Source organism: Lissotriton vulgaris, chromosome 11 (assembly GCF_964263255.1).
Source record: "Lissotriton vulgaris chromosome 11, aLisVul1.2, whole genome shotgun sequence".
In the NCBI taxonomy this organism is placed as follows: Eukaryota; Metazoa; Chordata; class Amphibia; order Caudata; family Salamandridae; genus Lissotriton; species Lissotriton vulgaris.
The window spans coordinates 499870643-499894048 of record NC_141699.1 but is presented as its reverse complement, the minus strand read 5'-3'; positions in this window follow the sequence as shown (position 1 = coordinate 499894048).

Below are 23406 nucleotides of genomic sequence, written 5' to 3'. Positions count from 1 at the left end.
GACACCCGAAGGACTCAATGAAGATTAGGAAATGGAAGTACATGTAGTAAAGTTCTCACCAATGGGTATAAATTCAACATTCTAGCTAAAGCTCTTTGTGAAATGAGATCCTATTTATAATGGTTTTCACCTTTGAAATACTAGGGTCTCCCCAGGTCATTTTATTAACCTTTGACAGCTACATACAATTAATCAGTAATTGTTATATGCAAATAACCTTGATTCAATATGGTGTTAAGAAAAGTAAATTTTTAAATTGTCTTCATTCATTTTATTTATTGAGCAAGAGACTCTTACCTAATTTAACGTAAGAAGATTAGTGCTTTATGACATAGCTAAAAGATTTGATGTAATATTGGGGCACTTGTCCATAATAGTTTGTTGAGATGAATTTAAAAACTCAAAAAAATTATATATAAAAACTTACAAACATTTAAAAAAAAAACTGCCTCTATGTCTTGAATCATATTCTCTATCTAAGAAATGTTATACACTCTCTCCATGCATAAGGTGTATATTTATGATACTCCAGCCAAATGATTTTTGAGGCTAGACAAAACACCTATTTTCTATATTCATTTCTTTATTTATTGACATATTTATATATTTTAATATAATAATATAGCAAGAGGAAAAAATATCACATGTATTTACCCCTGAAGATATGTTGAAAGAGAGTAAAAGATCTCTGGTAATTGATGAATTGAATTTTTATCTGATATATTTGCACATTTTAATGCATTATTTTGCACATGGGTCAATATGGATTTTGTTGAGAGATTGTGAGAAGTATTTCCTTGGTGTCAAAGGTGATTTGCATGTATTTATATGAGATGAATCAAAGATGGAATAGGAGCACTTTGAAAAAAGGCTTCTGCCGAAACACAAATTAAGCAAATGATGCATAGGACACTAGTAGTGAAATCTATAGTAATAGGTGAGATAGCTCAATTGTCTCCCCTTATGACAAATATATTATCTTAAACAAGATCAATTTTTGTATTTGTTTTAGTAAAGTTTCCCACCCCCACAGAGAGAACACTAAATACTGATTTTTTTTATTTGTTTTTCACTTTAATTGAACATTTTTTTTATTTTTTTTTATTTTAGGTTTGGGCTTATATAATTTGTAGGCCCATTTAAAACGAATGAACAAAGAAACATATATATTTACACATCACTTTTTACATAAAAATATACAAACACAAATATATACATTGCTCCAAAGGTATATCCTTATTCACATATTGTAGCCAATTTTCTTTCCAAAAGGATGCTCGCTATATGTACAGACTCAGCATTCCTCTAAAGTAAGTTCCCACTGTTTTTTTGGTCACTGACCAAAATTTAGAGTATATATCCCTACAGCAAATTTTAAAGGACCAAGAGAAACAGAAGTACAGAAGAGAGTTATAGGAAAACCAGGCAAGAAATGATGGAATGCCTGATTGTCAGGAAATATCCCAAGAAAAGTCTCCTTAAGGCAACTGAACAAGCAGATCAGAAAACTAGGGAGGAATTACTACAATACAAACCCTTGAGACTAAACGAATTAGGTGAGGAACCCATAAGATTCATTATCAAATTCAACACCCAGGCGACCAACCTGAGAAGAATCCTAGAGTAGATGGACAATATTGTCACAAGACACCTTGTTGAGGGCCAAGATAGGGGAAGCACCTAATATTACTTTCCAAAGGAACTTGTCCTTAAAGGACATGCTGGTACATAGCCATTCAAATGCAAAAAATATCAGTTAACTTCAACAAAGAAATGATTTAAATGATGTGGACATTGTAAGGCATGCAAGTACAGCACTAACGTTCAGGACATCACCCTAGAGAAAGTGAAGAAAAAACATTGTATCACAAAACTAATCACATGCAAGGCTGACTATGTAGTCTATGTAATTACCTGTACCTGTGACAGATGGTACATAGGCTCGACGACAATCCCAGTACAGAAACCCATTTTAGAACATTGGAGGGCAATCGCAAACTCTGATATGAGTTACAACACAGCGAGACACTTCTGGGAATACTGTGAGGGGAATTGGACAAAGGCAAAGTACTTTGGAATTGACAAGGTAGTGAAACATCCAAGAGGAGGTAATAGGATTTTTGCTCTGCACAGAATGGAATCTCTGTATATTTTAGAAGCAGGCTGTCCCACTACACATGTTATGAACAGCGATGAAGAATTACACACACACACTTATGAATTATATTAGCTCCTTAAAAAGAACCCGTACAGTTTATGTATTTTTAATTGTTATCGTGAGTATGTGTTTTTCTCCTTCCTTTGACTTAATGTCCTAATATTCCTCTGTTGTTTTAGTACCTGGGCTTATAATGTATTTTTAATAACTTATATCTAATAACAATAATTATTTGTTTTCTTTATAATCTTAAGGAAGGCCTACATGCAAATCATGCTGGCAAGAGTACGTTTGAAGAGTAGAATATGATCCCCATGTGGAAACACCTTTATGTCCTTGAGTATCAGTAAGAAGTTGAGATTTCAAATTTGGGTACAATGCCCTTCATTTATTGATAGCTGTATGGATACTCAGAGGCTTGGATATATAATGTATGGTAATTGCATACCATACATAATGAAGGCAGTATTGAGCTTGAGAAACCAAGAAAGAAGGGTACTAGACTCATGATATATTATGAAACAACATATTCCGGATACACTCACAAGATATAAATGAATGTATTAGCTGAGTGCAACATACGGTGTAACACTGGTTGAATAAACAAGTGTTTTCATTATAATTTCCAGGCATGAATCTATACTACTATTATAAAGAGAGAAGTCTCTCCTTTGAGCCAGGTAAACTCGAAAAGTACACCACCAATCTAAACACCCAAGACATCTATGAAAACCTCAGGGCAAGCAGAAGGACATAGGCAATATAAAAATAAAAAATATACGTTATTTAAACATTTACAAATAAAAATAAAGTAGTCCCTAGAAAGTAGCACCGGCCGCGACGTCTGTGTGATGACATCGGGAGCGCGGGGAGGAGCGGCGTTCAGGAGCAACAGGAAGAGCGGAGGACATGAGCGTGGGGAGGAGCTGCAGAGGACAAGCGGAAAGGAGCGGCGAGAAGCGGAGGAGCAGTGGCAGCACGGGGAGGAGTGGCAGATGAGGTAGCGGACAAGCGGTCAGTACCGGCGAGAGGCAGACGAGCAGTGGAGCGGTAAACACAGCAGCGTGGGGAGGAGCGGCGGATGAGGTAAGTCAAGCAGCCGCGGATGCGCAGCGAGGGTCGGGCGGGGGCCATGAACAGTGAGTGATAAAGAGTGCGCAGCAAGGGACAGGCGGGGTCAATGAACAGAGAATGATAAAAAAGCATTTTACACAAAGTCGGGACGTCGGGAGAAACAAAGTGTGGGCAGAAGCGGCCGCTCTGCTGCGCCTCTCTAGCTGTGATGCTGCCCCCAGCCCCTTTCTGCCCCGGGCAAGGCCAGGGCGGGCTGCTAGTTAGTACATAATTACGAGATCATAATTGATAAGGTACTGCAATGTCTCATTGATAGTATACTTATAAAGTTATATCTGTTTGAACTTAGAAGGGAGCAGTGCATTTAACTCCAAGAGATCTTGTTTATGTTCGTTGAAACCCGTCCTGTGTGACGTAGTATAAAGATTGTAGATTATAAAAACATGCAATGTATGAACAAAACTGCCAGGTCGAAACGCGTCTGTTTCTGTTGCCAAATTAAATACCTTGTTATATTTAGAACCTAGTAAGCATTTTTTGATTTGCTAATAACTTTGGCATCATTTGACAAATCTTCGCAAAATTCTAAAAAAAAAAGTTCTATCCAAGTCAGCTTCTCTCCTGAAAGTTTGGGGGTGATTCATCAACCTGGGGCTGAGAAAAATGGGGGGGTCCCAAAAAGTGTTTTATTCATGTCAATTTCCATAGGAAATGTTAGCCAAGTCTTTAGTACGAACCGCTGAACCGAATTACAGCAAATTTGGCAAAAAGGTAGGGCTTGGTTCATAAAGCAACCTTTTTTTTAAATGGTGTAAATCCATTCAGTAGTTGTTGAGAAATTAAAAAAATAAACATCTGAAAATCAATTTCCCATAGGAAACTTTAGCAAGAGGCTACAGCCTGAACTGCTGAACAGAATGACACCAACATTGGCAAAAAGGTAGTTCTTGGTTCAGAAAGTGACCTTTTTTTTAAATGGTGTAAATCCGTTCAGTAATTGCTGAGGAAATAAAAAAATAAAAATATCAATATCTAGGGACGTGGTGGATTCGCGACCCCCCCTGAACACAAACTTCATTATAATTGGCTTCCAACACTCCAAACCTGGCAGTGTTGGCAGCCATCTTGTGACTCGGTAGAACCGAGTCACATAAAAACAGTAAAAGAAAGTGAAAAATGAAGAAAAGGGGGCAGGGTAGAAACACCCTGACCCCCTAGGTCTTCTCAGGGGGTCCCACAAGGAACCCCCAATTTTTTTTTTTTAATCCAAATGCGCGCTGGAAAACATTTTTTTTTTAATCAAGCGGGGAAGGTTCCTGCGGCAATTGTATAATTATACCGCCAGCTCCTCTTGGGCTATGTAAATTTGGTGCTGGAGGGCACACAGCCTTCCCGCAGCCCCGGGGACCACCTCCACCCCAGAGCTTTGAAAATAGGGGGAGGGGGGCTGCGCAGACCTCCTCCTGGAGCTCTTGATGGCCCTGGTGACCTCCACCCCCCAGGGCCAGGTCCTGCAGTGTCTTGGGGTGTCCACCCCCGGGACATTGCTGTTTGCTATGACAAGGTGGGAGCATATCTTCCATCCTGTGATAGCAAACCATGGTTTGCTTCGTTGAAGCGAGAGGAGGAAAACATCCTCTTGCTTCAATAAAGGAAAGGAGAATTGCTTTGGGGCAAGGGAAGCTGCATGTTAGCAGCTCACATTGCCCAAAATCAATGCCGGCTCCCGCAGGAGCTGGGGAGACAGCGGGTCTGTGGGGGCATTGGGGCTCCCCCCACAGTCCCAATAGAGAGGCCAAGCCCCAGGGGTTGAGGTCTCCAGGGCTAGAAGTGGCCTGGGAGGGGGGCCACACAGCCCCCTCCCCTTTAAAAAAAATACCTATGTAGATGTGGGTATGCTCAGGGATGGGGTCCCAGAGGCGAATGTAACTTAATGAAAGTGAAGGGTTTTTTTTCAAAAAAAGTTTGGAGTTGCGACCCTAGTGTGACTTTCAGCGTGGTCCCCTAGTGTGAACACGAAGGGTGTGTAGCTCTCAGCACTGCCCCCTAGTGTGAATACCAAGAGTGCATAGCTCTCTGCTCGGGGCCCTAGTCTGAACGCGATGGGTGCGCGGCTCCCAGCGCAGCACTCGAGTACTGCTCAGGTCTTTAAAACACCGAGGGGTATATTCTCAAGGACGCATCACCAAGTTAAGGGCACTTTATCGCAGTCAAAATGGTGATAAATTTAACACACCATTCACAAGCTGTTGCAAACAGCCCATATCACCAGTTTACCAGCAATAGCAGCCTTAAAAAACATTGTCACGGATGACCCCGGCAAATATCGCTAATGAGATGCAGAGTAGGCATTCCCGTGCAAAAAACAGTGAACACACCACCTTGCGACATTCTCAACAACCAGCAAGATCGGCAAAGAGAACATAAAACAGGCGATAAGGTGTGTTAGCACCAGGAAGTTTACACCTGCACTAAAATATTTTATTTAAACAAAACAACAGAATAAAGGTAGGTACAGCCATGGCGTGTCATCCCTTGACAATCTGTGAATCACAGCCTGCAAGACAAAAAGCAAGATAAGATTGTGCGTCATGCGACTATCAAAGAAGAGAGAGAGAAAGAGAGAAAGGGTGAGACAGAGAGGAAGAGAGAGAGAGAAAGAGAGAAAGAGTGAGAGAGAGGAACAGAGAGAGAAAGAGAGGTCTGCCTGCCCCTGCGCACCCAGGCCTCACTTCTCACCTTTCCGCCACTGGTGTGTCTCCAACCACGTGCCGGGACATACTGCAGCCTTCAAGCTCACTCATCTGAAACATAGTATAGAAACAGTAATGGCAGAGTACATACAACTGCACATGCATTATTGCAGTCCCGCCCCTGCGCACCCAGGCTGCTGCACCCCATCCACTCCCGCATCCCAGAGGTGTCTGACCACCACTGCAAACCCAGGCTGCTGCACAGCATCCACTCTTACTGCTGTGACTGTGCCTCGAAGCTCACCTTCCGCCACCGGCGTGTGTCCAAGAGGGCCCACCACAGACTGAAGTGAGCTCCAAAGTCGGGCCCGCTTCCTTGGCAGCCAGAAGGTCTCACATTTCATTCTGGGTCTTGATGTCGCAATGGGCGAGAGCATATCAATGCACCGTGCAGAGGAGTAATCTCTATGTGGCGTACACGCGGTCCAGCCGAGCTCACAATTCAAATCCGGTCTTGATTGCCAGGATGGTGTATCGAGGCTACACACCATTGCAGGCTGCACACCCGCTTAGCTATGGTGGCACTAACTCAGTGGAACTCAAGTCATCGCCATGTGGCGGGCGGCCCATGTCGGGCAAAGTGCCTCGGCTGCCACCAACTCTGTGTACTTCAAGTCATGGGAGACAATGGAAATTGCCTCCAGCATGTGCAACCGCCCCTTTTTATTGGCATGGTCAAATGTCCTGTGACTCCTCTGCTGCATGGGTGTGGTGTTGGTGTAAACCAGCCATGAGGGAGTGGCTGTGGAATGCTGACAACTAGACCTGTATTCGGCAGATTACTATAGGGAGGACCTGGGACATTTTGCATTGTCGTTCCTTCCTTGTAAGCATAAGCTGAGTGGGCTGGCTGAAATGTGCATCCTTCACGACTTCACCAATAAGGCGGTTTGAATCCACGCACCCACCGAGATAGGTACTCGATGGGTGCGCGACTCCACTTTTCTCTAAAAAAAATATATATTTTAGGATTTAATAAAAAAAGAAGACATTATATACTTTTAAGAACAAACACAAAAAATTACAAAAACTATTATTAGGATATTAAACTTACAAAATATCACCACAAAAAATCCCAATTACTGAAAAAATCATAGGTTTAATGAACATTATAATTAGAAATTATTATTGAAAAAACCTTTTAAATTCACAAAAAAATATAGGTTTCAGGGACGTTATAGTTAGAAATTATCATTTAAAAAACCTTAGAAATTCACTGAAAAAAACATGGGTTTCAGGGACGTTATAGTTAGTTGGACATTTCACTCGTACAAAACCAAAGAAATTTGGCAGTTATAGTTAGTAGAGCTAACTATAACTCGCACCCCTGCAATGCACTGCTGATGATGTCATATCACTCATGACATGGTCAGTGACATCACTGATGACATCACTGATTTCATCTCAAATGTCATCACTGATGACATCATCCATGTGATAATTTTATGCACCTCCTCACACCCTAATATAAGCTTTGTTACGCCCACTCTAAAATACAGACTACCATTTTTTAAACCATTGACAAACCCATAGCAGTTACTGCATACCCACTGACTGATTCCTAGGTACACACACACACTCATTCATTCACCCATACAATCACTCATACATGAAGTCACTCAACAATACAGCACTATCATATGCACTCATAAACCTATCCAGACACTCACACCCTGCCACTCATCCATAGAGTTATTCATACACCTAGCCAGTCATGTACAGAATCAATATCACTGCCATTTACTCACCTATACAGTTATACATTCACTATCTCACCTATTCATACAGATACTAATATATACTTACTCTCTTATACAAGCACAAACTCATTCATACAGCCACTCTCACAATCACTCACTCCCACATAGAGTCATTTATATACTCCAACACTCACATATACTGTCTTTCACATATGTAGTTGCTCACACATATACCCCTGAGACATCCATTCACTCATCAACACACTCATATACACACTCACACACCCTTACAGCTATTTCCACATGCACTCTTGAATGCATACACCCAGTGAATCACCCACTCACACATCTATGCACAAAGTCATACACCCCCACCCACCCAAACACTGAGGCACCCATACAGATACTCACACAACCAACAAATAACCCATATAGACACTCATGTAGCTACTCATCAACCCATGCAGCACCTTACACAACAACAGACAGACTGATACAGACATTAACACAGTTTAGTCACTAACCCATGCATTCAGTAAGACACAATGAATCACTCACTTATACAGTCAGTCACACACCTATTAAATCCTCCACCCAGACATTTATACATCTACTCATTCTTCAATACACATTGGCACATATATAAAACATATTTAAACTTAATAGAAACACACAGTCACTGGATGATTCCATCAGTGATGTCATCAGTAATGTCATTTGAGATGTCATCAGTGATGTCACTGACCATGTAATGTGTGATGTAATATGTGACATCATCTCCAGTGCATTGAGGAGGCGCGAGTTATAGTTAGCTCTACTAACTATAATGGGCGAGTTTCTCTGGTTTTGTACGAGTGAAATGTCCAACTAACTATAACGTCCCTGAAACCTATGTTTTTTTCAGTGAATATATATTATGGCTGAGATACCCGCCACCCCCTCTCAACACAATCCCCAAGAATGGGAAACCGGAAACGGTTCTGAACTTTTGGAAGACGGGAGGGAGTGACCCTCCCGGCCGTATTTATTAAAATATGAAACAAAATTAAAACATTAAAATAACAGTTTCATATTAATGTACAATTTCATTTCCACATTGCGATGTTTGGCTAACCTTAACATATTCTCTAATACAAAGGTTCTCCTAGCCGAACTAACATCCTACAACACGTTTAACTTGAAATTGTACATTCTAACGTTTAAGGGCCAACGGCAAGGTCGTAACCGGTGTCAAGATCCCTAAACCAGACATATCCCCCTCACTTGTGAGGGGCGACCGCACAGAGGTGTACCTCAAGTGCATATACCAATTTCCTTTGACTTGACGGGGGCCCCAATAAACTCGACGCCATTTAAAGGTCGTCCGAGGACTCGTGTGAGGTATCTAGAAGGTAGCGTAGACCCCCTCCCAAACCCCACACAACTTACCACATCTGCCGTCGCAGATGTCCAGGCCCCGGGAAATTCCCCAGGAGGGGGCTGTAGCCCCTCCTACCCAGGAAGGGGCCTTGACCGCCTTTCCTTTCCTTTCGGCGGCCCATCCTTAGAAGGGACCGCCTCCCCGTTGAGGGGCCAATGGCCACCTCCCTCGAGCGCTCCCATCCGTAAAGGGTGACGCCCACCCCTAGGGATCTTCCAATTACTGCTCACCGATCATGACCTTACCGCCCGACCAAAATAAATACGACAATTCTAACTAAATTACTAAATGACTAAATTACTAATAGACAGTAACAATTACCACTTATTAAAAGGCATGATTACTGATCAACACTAATGCATAATTACTTTATTTGCAAAACATTTTACAATTTGACCATTCTTTATTGCATACTCAAAGTTATCACGATAGTCATCACAACCTGCAAAAATTAGTGTTAACACATCAAACTTTATTCTAAAACCACTTGCTGTCTTCAGGGGCTGGTGGGTGGGTCAAAATTGGCTCTTCGTTCCGTCTCGAGCTCACGTGCAGCGAGGAGGTGCAGCTTCAGAGCACAGGAACAAGAGGATGCTTTCTTGGCTTGTTGCTCCTTTTATCCGTCTTCAGGGCGGGCGTAAACCCGCCCCTGCCTGCCCCAAAGGGCGTGGCCGGCCGCGTCAGTGTCTAGGCCAGCCCACTCCAGGGCGGGAAAAAGCGCGCCCCGGCTACGCCGCTTCGGGCATACCAGCCGAGACTCGCTTCCCGCCCAAGATGGCTTCCCGGGGGGATCGTGGTACTCCGCCATACGTTCGGGGGGACCGAATGGTCGCCCCTTTCCATATGGCTGAGATACCCGCCACCCCCTCTCAACACAATCCCCAAGAATGGGAAACCGGAAACGGTTCTGAACTTTTGGAAGACGGGAGGGAGTGACCCTCCCGGCCGTATTTATTAAAATATGAAACAAAATTAAAACATTAAAATAACAGTTTCATATTAATGTACAATTTCATTTCCACATTGCGATGTTTGGCTAACCTTAACATATTCTCTAATACAAAGGTTCTCCTAGCCGAACTAACATCCTACAACACGTTTAACTTGAAATTGTACATCCTAACGTTTAAGGGCCAACGGCAAGGTCGTAACCGGTGTCAAGATCCCTAAACCAGACATATCCCCCTCACTTGTGAGGGGCGACCGCACAGAGGTGTACTTCAAGTTCATATACCAATTTCCCTTGACTTGACGGGGGCCCCAATAAACTCAACGCCATTTAAAGGTCGTCCGAGGACTCGTGTGAGGTATCTAGAAGGTAGCGTAGACCCCCTCCCAAACCCCACACAACTTACCACATCTGCCGTCGCAGATGTCCAGGCCCCGGGAAATTCCCCAGGAGGGGGCTGTAGCCCCTCCTACCCAGGAAGGGGCCTTGTCCGCCTTTCCTTTCCTTTCGGCGGCCCATCCTTAGAAGGGACCGCCTCCCCGTTGAGGGGCCAATGGCCACCTCCCTCGAGCGCTCCCATCCGTAATGGGTGACGCCCACCCCTAGGGATCTTCCAATTACTTCTCACCGATCATGACCTTACCGCCACAGGCCGGATAGTTGACCGGCTATCCGGACCCCCCCACAATACTCCTGCCTAAAGGTCATGTCATAAAGTCTTTAGCCAAGCTATCAGGTCTCCTATGAGTAACTCGTTCCCCATCCGGGACAAATGGACACCATCCCCCAAATACATACTGTCCCCTTTAATACAACCATGCGAAATAGAATGCAGTGTACTTGAACGGAACAATCTACTCACTTTATTATTAATTTTCCTTACTGAATGATTCAGAGCAGAGACCGAAAGAGCCCCCCGCCACACTTTCCGTGGGATCATATGGGACCATGCAATTGTGCACCCTGGAACTCTTCTCGCCAACCAACTTACCGTGGAAAGCATGGCCTCGAGAAGAAGTCGTCTACCAGTGGCCACCAAATCATTGCCCCCAAGATGTACTATGACTACAGACGGCGGTGACCTCGTCCGCCCTAACAAACCCTCAAAAAATGATCGAAACTGGTCAATACAGAGCCCGCCCTTTCCGTAGAAGGACACACTGTACCCATATTCCCCAGCCACGTGAATCATGTCACCTGCTTTGAATACGTCCGCGGCACGCCTCACGTATGAGTGGCCCACGACCCACACCTCCTTTTTCACAGCCGGTGATGTCTGACCGCTGGCCCCCCGGTGTCGGGTCGACTGCACAGTCCGCCCTGCCTCGTAGGCTTGCGCAACTGAAAACCAAACAAAAACAAGAAGCGTGAGTACATCATTACAGCTTCACAACATGTGCAAACGCACATACCTCTTATAACAGTTTGAGGACCAACGCCCCACACGTTTTACTTGTTCAACATTCAGACCCCTGGCTGTAGCCTCTGTAGCAGCCCCTATCCGAAAGGAATGGGTCCCGAACTCGCCGGGGTTCAAGCCCGCGGCCGAAATCAACATCGCAAGCACCCGCTGAAACTGAAACCTCGTCAGTGGGGTGGCGTCAGCGTGTCTCAACAAGGTCCCCCTCCATGATGCCACCCTTTGCGTTAAATATTCCTCTACGCACAACACAGGGCACATGGAAGACCCGGGAATCCTTTGTATGATTATACAGTCCCCAATCGCACCCTGATCGGTCTTGGACCTGACAAACGAGACAGTCATTGTCTCCCCCCTGATCTGAACGTGCTCTCGGCACAGTCCCCCCATGGCATCCTGCTTGTTCTTTGCCACCAGTTCGCTTACCCGCATAGCCCCATGGAATGCTAGCACAAAAGCGGCTCGGAATAACACTGATTCATACTGGGATGAACACGTTGCAGGAAGTACCGATAACAACAGAGCCAACCTATCCAAACCTATCGGGCGCCTTTCATCTCCTCTGCGACCCTCAAGGCGTTGCCACCCACGTAGCGCTTTTTGCACCACGAAAGACGCAGTCGGGTCTTGGATCCCATGAGCCCTTGCCATAAAGGAAATGGCGGCCCGATGCCTCTGGGCCGTAGCCACTGATTTGCCTGCCTGATGTAAGGACAGCAGAAATTTTACCACTAGCTCTTCCTGACCCCAAAGCTCTCCCCTAGCAGTCCCCAAAAAGGCCCAATAGGATCGGAACGCCCCTTCATATGCCTTCCTCGTCCTGGGTGCTAAACTCTCTCCCACGAGGTTCTGTAGTTCGGGGCACCGAGAGACCAGAGAGCTTCGGGAAAGGGTGCCGCCACCGGGTCCGCTGTGGGCAGAAAACCCCAGAAGGCCTGCATACGAAAACGAGAAAGCGCATCAGCCGCTTGATTCATTACCCCCGGCACATGTCTTGCCCTAAATAGCACGTTCAATTGCATACACAATAACACAATTTCTTTGAGCAATCTCAGAATCCATTTGCATCGTGCTGCCTGGCTATTGATACACTCAACCACGGTCATGTTATCCGCCCAAAACACCACAGAGTGATCTCTGAATCCCTCAGGCCAAGTTTTCAGGGCCACCAGAATGGGAAAAAGTTCAAGAAAGGCAATGTTACTTGTCAGCCCACACTCATGCCACCATAACGGCCATTTTTGAGCCGACCATTGTGTGCCGAATATGGCACCAAAACCTATGCTCCCAGCCGAATCTGTCCACAGCCCCAGCTCTTCGGAGGACACCGTCGGTTTATTCCAGACAATTCGACCATTGAATTCCGCCAGAAATGCCAACCAAATGCGCATGTCCTGGCGAACCTCAGCCGATAGTCTCGTGCGATGATGACCCTCCTTCAGGCCGACCATGGCCTGAGCGATCGAGCGGGAAAAGGGGCGGGCCATCGGCATTACTCTCAGGGCAAAATTCAGCTGGCCCACCAATTGTTGTAATTGATGCAGTCTGACTTTAGACTCACTAATACACGTTTTCAGGGAAGCCCTGAATCTTAACACCTTTTCCCTTGGTAATTGAAAACAACCTTCCCCTGAATCGAGCTCGATCCCCAGGAACTCGAGGCAGGTCGAGGGACCCACAGTCTTACCTGGTGCCAGTGGCACACCAAAATGCTTCATCAAGACACAAAATTCATTCAAAGCCTGTCCACATTCCGGGTCCCCGGCCGCCCCCAGAAACAAAAAGTCATCGAGATAATGCATGACATGTTGAAAACCCGTCCTCTTTGTGAAGACCCATTGCAGAAAACAACGGAACTTTTCAAAATAGGCACAAGATATAGAGCATCCCATCGGCATACATCTATCCATGTAGTAGTGACCTTGAAACGTGAAACCAAGGAGACGCTGATCGTCTGGGTGTACCGGGAGCAACCGGAACGCTGACTCAATATCTGACTTCGCCATCAGCGCCCCGGGCCCTAGGCGATTCAACATGGCGACGGCCTCATCGAAAGATGCATACCGCACCGAACACACTTCCGGGTCTATCGCATCATTCACGGACAGACCACGTGGGGCTGATAAATTATGTATCAATCGGAACTCACCCGGGTCCTTCTTCGGGACCACCCCCAAAGGAGAACAAACAAAGTTAGCACACGGTGGCTCATCAAACGGTCCGGCGACTCGACCTCGAGTAACCTCCTTCCCAATCTTTTCCTGTACTACGGTCGTATGTTGCAGGACCGACATTTGGTTTTTACATTTTGCTAAACCCTGGAACTCCCCCACTGGGATGCGGAAACCATATGAAAACCCGTTCCGCAACACCCCAGCGGAAGCATGATCCGGGTATTCGCTGAGCCAAGGAATCATTGCCATGGTATCAATCGGAGTAGGTAAAGGCACCCCTCGGACTATTTCAGACCTGTTTGGTGCCTCCTCTACCACCGCTATCACCTGTTTTGGCTCTGCACATGGACTCAGGATGGGATGACTGCCCACACCCTCCACATTCGTGTCTAAATTTACACGACCCCTGTGGCCTCGTACATTTACCCCTGTTAAAGTTCCAACAAATCCCCTTTTTACCTGCGTTGCCGTTCGGCCTCGAGTGGTGATCGTTACCTGTACCTGATCTAAAGGGCGTCCCAACATATTGGCGTGAGGACTCACCCCCGCTACTCCCTACCAATGGTAACTTCAACATACCAGTACTCTCCATTTTCGACCATGAAACAGAATCGTAACAATCCCAAGACAAGTTCTTGTCGTGTTCTTTCGCTTTTCTAAAAATATTATCGTAACAGAACCACTGATTGCCCCCATACGATACAGAATATTCCACGATCCGTGACTGATAAATAGGCAATTCGGACAGCAACTCGGGCCTACGTTCACCCATGATGGCGGTAAAAATTCCCCATGCCCTGCCCCAATTGCCAATGTTTTCGTCAACCTTAAAGGCGGCCATCTTTGCGCGCCAAACACTCGGATGCATGAGCTCCTTTTGGCTCTTAACATGCTCCATCTCATAATGATCTGTAAGCAACGAGAAAATGTTTACATACTCATCTGCCCACATCTTTTCCTTAATAGCCAGAGGGACATGCTGACCCAATTTTTCCCTTCGTGAGGGTGCAGACTCATCCCTCGCAATCGGCAATGGCCGCTTACCTGAAACAGAAGCTGCGTTCGACGCTGCCTGCCCCAAAGGGCGTGGCCGGCCGCGTCAGTGTCTAGGCCAGCCCACTCCAGGGCGGGAAAAAGCGCGCCCCGGCTACGCCGCTTCGGGCATACCATACGATTTTTCACCCGCCGGAGGCGGCGCGATAACTGGCGATGGTGCCTTCACCGCCTCCCTGTTTTCGCGCAGTTGCTTCATCAACACCCGTGCGTCGTCAGCCGTGACGCCCTCGCCATTTTTTCCCAACCACGCTGCCAATTGTGCTGCCAACTCGGGCGGCATATCCTCCCCGGACACGGGGGTGACCACCACGGGAATCGGATTCCCTTCTGTCGGCACCGGAGTTGGCCCTTCGAGTGGGGTATCGGGAACCGGGATGTTTCCCTCCGCTGCCCCCCGTCTGGGCCTCTTGCCCTTCCCTCCTGGAGCGGCTCCTGCCAAAGGTCGTTTCGGTCCCCCTTCCCCGTCTCTAGCCGCCATCTGCTTCTTTAGATCGGTTACCTCTTTCATGAGCATACGGAGCATCTGGTCGGTAGTAACTCGCTTTCCGACTTTCTTAGGCATTCTCAGACAGTATCTGTAAGACAAAAAAGAAAGATTACCACGCTCAAAATTGGCTCTTCGTTCCGTCTCAAGCTCACGTGCAGCGAGGAGGTGCAGCTTCAGAGCACAGGAACAAGAGGATGCTTTCTTGGCTTGTTGCTCCTTTTATCCGTCTTCAGGGCGGGCGTAAACCCGCCCCTGCCTGCCCCAAAGGGCGTGGCCGGCCGCGTCAGTGTCTAGGCCAGCCCACTCCAGGGCGGGAAAAAGCGCGCCCCGGCTACGCCGCTTCGGGCATACCAGCCGAGACTCGCTTCCCGCCCAAGATGGCTTCCCGGGGGGATCGTGGTACTCCGCCATACGTTCGGGGGGACCGAATGGTCGCCCCTTTCCAATATATATATATATATATATATATATATATATATATATATATATATATATATATATATATATATATATATATCTGACAACCAATTTGCTGCCTTCAACCTCCACACGGCGATGAAGCACCAGCACGAACTCCGCTTCAGGTTGGCAAAAGATGTTTTATTGTTCACCAAGAACTGTCACAGCGCATTTCGGCTGGCTTAGCAGCCTTGATCACAATATATCTCTATTTATCACTTTCACCACCTTACCCATAGACTTCCCTTCCATGGGTCCTAATCCCGATTGCGTGGAGGGAGGCAGCGCCGGTTGGCAGTCTAGCTGATCACCTAAGGCCCACATAAAAAGGCATGCAGTGCGAAGCGCGCCGCGTCGGCGCGCCGAAGGCAAGCCTGTCTGCGCCCGTCTGAGCCAGGACGTCGCCAGATGCCAGAGATCCTGGTCAATCCACCATTGATCCTAAACCTCCTGTACGAATTAGCTATACTAAACAGGTTCTTCTTAGTTTACAGCCGACAGCAGCCCCGGGCTGTGTATCAAACCCATGGCCATGCACAGAAGGTCCAGTCTCATGTTGATATTGCCGGTTTCAAGCCTCTCTATCTCATTCAGATTACACTATCCTGCCCCTCGCAGACACCATACAGAAAGGGTGGAAAAATCTGCTGTGTAATATCCGCTCCTTGCCCAAACATTCCACGGAAGTATGGGATCTTATCTCCTCAGCGCAGCCAGAACTGGGTTTTATAACTGAAACCTGGCTCAAACCTCATTCAGTTCCAGCTATAGCATTTGGCATTCCGGAAGGATTTAAAATGATTATTTTGGACAGACCACCTAAAACTGGGAGTGGTATTGCCATTATTTATAAAGATGGCATTAACATCTTGATTTTAGAGCAATGTAGTACGGCAACCATGGAAGTACTGGTCTTCAGGATAGATGCGCCCACACATGTATGTTGGAAAGGGGCATTGGTATACCGCCCTCCTGGACCGGTGGCCAACTTCTCTCTGCAATTAGTTGAACTGCCGGCCCCGCATATAAACTCAGGCAATAACTTCCTACTATTAGGTGATTTCAATGTCCATAGTGACCGCACTGAAAATTTGGATGCTCAGACACTCCTGACCGACCTGTCCCTATTAGGATTAGTTCAACATAATGTAGGCCCTACACATGTAGCCGGTCACATATTAGACATGGTATTCTCCAATTATACCACAGTTAAGTGTGAACCCCCAGACAAGTGAACTGGTCAGACCACTCTACCATTGAATTTCACTTGCATGACCTGATTGTAAACAAAAAATGGATCCCGGCTACATCTTATTTAAGGAGACAGTGGCATAAGGTCTCAGCAGATAACTTTCAAAGTGTGTTCATTGAACCTCAGTTTGAAGCCGCTGACAATATTGAGACAGCCCTATCTAAATATAATTTGGCTATTGCCAAAGCGATCGACCAGATAGCCCCTCCAAAAGTATGCATGAACCACCCTAATCAGCACCAGACAGAGTGGTTCACAGATCAGCTGCGTGTTCAAAAGCAAGCTTGTAGGATGTTAGAAAGGGTCTGGAGGACCACACATACTGAGGCGGACAGAAACCAATAGCACCTCTCTTTGACCAACTATCATAAAAACATTAAGACTGCATGGAAGATGCACATATCGTCACAATTAACGCGAGCTGAAAATTCATCTAAAATGTTGTATCAAATTTTACAAACCTTCATCAAACCTAAGGCTTGTGAAAGCATTGAATCATCCTCTCAAAAAATGTGTGGCGACATCTCCTCTTATTTCTCCCATAAAATAGGGTGATATATGATAAAATCTTGATGACAGGAAATACGGTGAGCAACTCTGAGACCTCACATGCTCTCAAATCAGTCAACCATGTGCTGCTCAGTGATTTCCCTGCCATCACTATAACTGAGGTTGAAGCATTGATGTGCAAGATCAAATCTGGTTCCCCATCTGACTATATCCCCGCTAAAATCATCCCATCCCTGGTTAAACAACTGGGCCATATAGTTCAGTCCCTTGTCAACCTTTCCCTTGCACAAGGTCTGGTGCCACGGGAATGGAAGATGGCCTAGGTGAGACCCATTCAGAAGAACTCTAAAATCCCATGGTCTGAGCTGTCGAACCTTCGCCCCATCTCACTTCTTCCATATTTAAGCAAACTTACGGAGGAACACGTTATCAGCCATCTATCTAACTTCATCGAACAAACTGGATGTCTAGAACATTCCCAGTCCAAGCACAGCACCGAATCTGCACTTCTTTCAGTGACCGATAACATCAGAATGTCCCTTGACAAAGGACATTCTATGAATCTGGTGCTGTTGGACCTGTCTGCGGCGTTCAACACGGTTTCCCATGACATTATGCTCAGAAGACGGGAAGAGGTGGGGCTAAGGGGACCGGCTCTGTCATGGATGAGGAGTTTTCTGTGGGGGTGCTTGCAGAGTGTCAACCTCGGCCCGTATCGCTCGACCCCCATGGAACTGACTAAGGGGTGCCACATGGCTCCTGTTTAAGCCCTACGCTTCTTAACATCTATGTCGCCCCCTTGGCCAGTCTCCTGAGGACATACGGGTTCATCCCCGTTTCATATGCCGACGACACGCAGCTCCTCTTTCCATTCAGTAAACTTACAACTGCGGTCCAACGGCCCTTCTCTGATGGAATGCGAGCTGTGTCCCAGTGGATGGTAAACAACTATCTACAATGTAATGTAGGAAAGACAGAGGTGATGCTGTTTGGCGAGGCCCCTCTTCTGTGGACTCCTGATTGGTGGCCGTCAGATCTGGGTCCCAACCCTGTCCCCAAGCTTGTTGTTAAAAATCTAGGTATCCGTCTAGATTAGGCCCTTAGTTTAAAAGAGCAGGTGACTCAAACAGCTGGCTCATGCTTCCATATAATCGGAATGCTCCGAGGAGTTTTTCCTCTACTCCCTGACTCCACCCGAAAAACTCTAGTCCAGGCTTTAGTGATCAGTCACCTGGACTACTGTAATGGGCTGCTGATTTCTGCTAATGGCTCTTTATTAAACAGACTTCAAGTAGTCCAAAATACAGCGGCCAGACTGGTCCAGAACGTGCCACAAGGTCGCCTTTGCGACCTTTGATGGAGAAGCTCCATAGGCTGCCCATCCGCCAACGGATCAAGTTTAAAACTTGTTGTACTATACACAAAGCACTCCAAAATATGGGACCCTCCTACTTGGTGGACAAATTCCTACCATATACTCCTTCACGTGCTGTTCATTCCAGCAGTAAAAATGTCCTCGAAATACCAATCATTAAGAGGGCAAGATTAGGAGGGTAGGCCCTCCTTCACCTTGGCCCACACCTCTGGAATGATCTCCCTGACTCCCTTAGACTCGGTCCAGAACACACAAAATTTAGGAAATTGCTAAAGACTTTTCTGTTTCACACTGATTGAGTATGCTAGTGTCTTCAACCCTCCTCAAAGCCCGCGCAGAGAAACTCCTTCGGGAGTCGATTCAAGCACTATACAAACATATAAATCAATAAATAAAGAACAGAGAGCAAACGCAAATTCAGATCTAAGTCATTTTCTTTATTAGTAGCCTTCAATCCATCACGACTGCTATGACGCGTTTCGGCCTACCACGGTCTTGATCACATAACGCGTTCTCGGAGTCACATTACCATTTAAAGAGCTTAGTGCCTGCACACGTGATTTCTACTTGCTAATTCGTATCTTGACCATTTGTATGAGTGTAAATCAGCAATAAATTAATAAATCAAAACATAAAATCATCTCATCACAATAAATATTTCAAAGAAACAATTCTATGTAAAATACATACAATTTTAAAATTATTAAATTCGAAAATGAGACATGACATTAATATGTCTAAATTTACATGGACGTTATTTGAGATGACGTGTAGTTCCTATGAATCTATATAGGATCAGTGCGTTTTGACAACATAAACTGTGAGATTGGTGTCAAGACTGATTCCAGAAACCCCCACCGGATATGTTCGCTTGTACAACATCTAGCTCGCAGTGCCACTATGAACCCCTCTTTCCAAGGGGGGAATAGTTTCTCAGGAATCCTGTTGTGTCAGACTTACTGGAGGCCACAGGAGGGCTTCAGGGCCTCCAAGAACCCTGAGCATCAAAAAGGACGTCATCCCCCAACCTGCAGTGCACCAGGAGGTATGTTTGCAGAGTGGTGGAGAAAGGAGGGATGGCCTTTGAAGTCGTCTCCGCAATTGGGCTCTGCAGGGACTTACTTGAGGTAGTAGGAGGGCTCATTGGCACCCAAGGACCCTCAGCATTTAAAGGGACTTCATCCCCCAACTAGCAGTGTGCCAGGAGGCACATTTGCAGAATGGTGCAGAAAGGGGGGATGGCCTCCAAAGACCTCTCAGCAAACCTGCTGTGTGGGCATTACTGAAGATAACAGGTGCATTTGTTAGCCACCAAGGACCCTCTGGATCCAAGGGGACTTCATCCCCTGACGAGCAGTGCACCAGGAGACGACTTTTCAGAGTGGTGGAGAAAGGGACTTGGCCTCCAAATTCCTCTCAGCATTCAGGTAGTGTGGGACCCAACTGGCACTGCTCCAGGAGGCGTGTTCGAAGAGTGGTGGAGAAAAAGGGCATGGCAGCTGAGGTCCTCTCAGCAATCGCGCTCTGTGGAACTTACTGGAGGTAGCAGGAGGGCTGGTCGGTCCCCAAGGACACTTAGCATTTAAGGGGAATTTATCCCCCAACCAGCATTATGCCCCGAGGCACTTTTACAGAATGGTGCAGAAAGGGAGGCCTCAAATGACCTCTCAGCAATCCCTCTGTTTGGGCATTACTGGAGATAACAGGAGGCCTTGTTGGCCCTCAAGGACCCTCTGGGTCCAAGAGGAATTCATTCCCCAACCAGCAGTGTACCGGGAGGCGCCTCTGTAGAGAGGTGGAGAAAGGGACATGGCCTCTGAAGTCCTCTCAGCGCTCAGTCTGTCTGGAACTCACTGGAGGTAACAGGAGGACTTGTTGGCCCCCATGAATCCTCAGAATCCAAGGGGACTTCATCCCCCAGCCATTTATGCCCCAGGAGGTGCGTTTGCAGAGTGGTGGTAAAAAGGGGTAGGGCTTCAGGGACCTGCGATCTTTAAAAAAATAATAATTTGGTGAACAGGGCCATGTGGCCCCACTTCCATGAGGCAATTTCTGCCCCAAGTACCCCATCACCCGGAGCCAGGCCTATTTTGAATGGGGAGAGGAACTGATCTCAGCTCCAGAGACCCCATCCCAGGGGGCCCAACCTTTTTCAGAAAATGTATCATAAATCATTAGGAATGTCTTGAGGAGGTGAGGAGGTGCCCAGTGCACTCCGCTCTTACATATATTGGACATGCCTGTGGACCTGGCCCATCCAAGAGGCAAATTAGAAATGAAGCTTAATTTTTTGTGTGGATTTTTGGCAGGATTTGAGGATCCAGCGTGACACCCCCCTCACTCCCCCCCCCCCCCCCCCAACTTAGGAAACAACATGCTTTCTTGGACCTACGGGGTCTCCCTTCCTTAAGAGGTCTATAGATTCAGGATGTTTTCTCCTGCCCCCTTTCTTTTTTTTCTTGTTTTTGCTGTGACAGTTTTACAACAAACTACAAAGCATTTTAAAAGAGGTTGAACTGGTCTATATTTTGTACATGAAAGGTTCACACATTATTAATTAATGGTGAGTAGGATGTAAGTTTATGTACACAATGCAGCATCATATAAATTTAAATTTGCAAAATGGAAATGTTAGGAATTTCTCATGTATAATTTGTCCTTTATTTTTTGTGATGCCAAGAAAGTATGAGTATTTAAAAAGTAATCGCATAACTTTACAACCAAATGAATACTCATCCAAAAGAAAACAAACAGTAAATTTGCCTATTAGTAAAGTTGAACTTTCTAAGCTCTCTTACAACAAACATACACTTGTAATAGGACTTGTACAGTGAACACATGATAGGAGATGTATGGAGAGTCAGCCAGTCACTTTTTAGGACCCTCCAGTACAGTGATTTTATATGGAGGTACTACGCATGCAGGGCTTGACTGGGGAACCAAAAGTAGCATTGGTAAAAATGGTCAAACACCCTCTTCCAGTCATTGCACACTTTCTCTCTTTCCATCAACCTATTCACTCCCTCTTCTTCTCTCCACTATCTCTTCTCACTCTCTGATCTTTTTCTGTCTACCTTAACCCTTCCTCCCTCTGTTTTTCTGTCCTTCTGGGCCTGCTGCAATTTACCTTGGGGGCTGGGAAAAGCGACATATGTACCAGGAGTAGCCCTGGACTTTCAAAACCATCATACGAGGGATACAGCTCGCCTCGGAAATGTGCAGTGGTTTAAAGGGCCTGTCATTTCCTGTGGGTATGTGGCTTGGAGAAAAAGCCCATAATGTTCTGGGACCTAATTCTGGCTCAGTGTCCAAGGTCCTACCACCACTTGTAAAACTGCTTTCCCGACTGCATGTAAACTCCTACTTCACTGTAGCATGTCGTAATCTCTCACCCTATTTGGAGCCAAGGTGCGATGCTCAAATGCAACAATTGTCCCCCAGAAGGCTAATTGAATTTGTTGCCAACCCCCTAAATGAAGATATTTATGCCGCTCCAGAGAATGGGGGGCTTCTCATGAATTACTTCATCCACTTTGGGGACAATATTTCTCTAAGCAGCAGGGAAAAGGATGGTGCTTGGAAGAAAGGATGCCTCAGAATGAAAACAAAATATCCGACTTTATCTTCCTGTGCATTATTTCTCAATTGTTGTAGTAGGCGGAGATCTCCGCCCGAATGCAGAGTCTTCACCTTGCTTATGAAGGGTTACCTCCACACAAGGGGTGTGGAAGGGAGACATCCAACATATACTATTAGATCTTCCAATGTCTTACAGTATAACATTCAAAACAGGCTTAGTTTATACACCTAATATAAGTTAAGATTTTACTATATTTGCATGTGATATGTAACCAGCATCATTTGCCAAAAATAAAGGTTAATTTCTAACAAAGTTGCCTCTATACAAATTGTACTAGAACATGCCTACCCACATGCAGTTTGTGTCAGTTTGATGGGTGTGAATTGTGTTATAGTGTTTATTGATTATATTTGAAATGCCAATCTCAGATGCAAATGTAGGCCCAGTGTGAGATGTTATTTCTTATCAATAAACCAAACGTCATTGAAAATCACCAGCAACCAATTGCCGTGAAAGAAGTGACTACTGGAAAATGTGGCTGTTGTGTGTGTTTCTAGAAAAGGCAGTGTGGACATCAGAGAAGCAGTCCTTGGCATAGCAGACAACTTGCATATTGATAGAGTGTCACTGGTGTCTATTGTTGAAAAGGGGTGGTGTGCAGTGAGGTGGCTGAAATGCAATATGGGTTCAGTCAACGACTCCTAGCACATGCAGGAAGTGAAAAAAGGCATAGAATTGCTCTTCCATACATTCCCTTTCTACTAGTGACTGAGAAATGTCAATAAACTGGTGCATCTTTTATTTATGCATCTCAGTACCTGATGTAAGCATCAAAACTGTCTTACCTGGAAAGGCATTATATACGTCAGTGAAGCAGCCCCTGGCATTGCAAACAGCCTGCATATTGATGGAGTGCCAGCAGTGTCTGTTGTTGATAAGGTGTGATGTGTGGGAATGGGCTGTATGACAGAAACCTGCATGCTTTTACACCGCATTAACTAACCCAACTGCACTGTTACCAGGCCTTACTTTACCACGC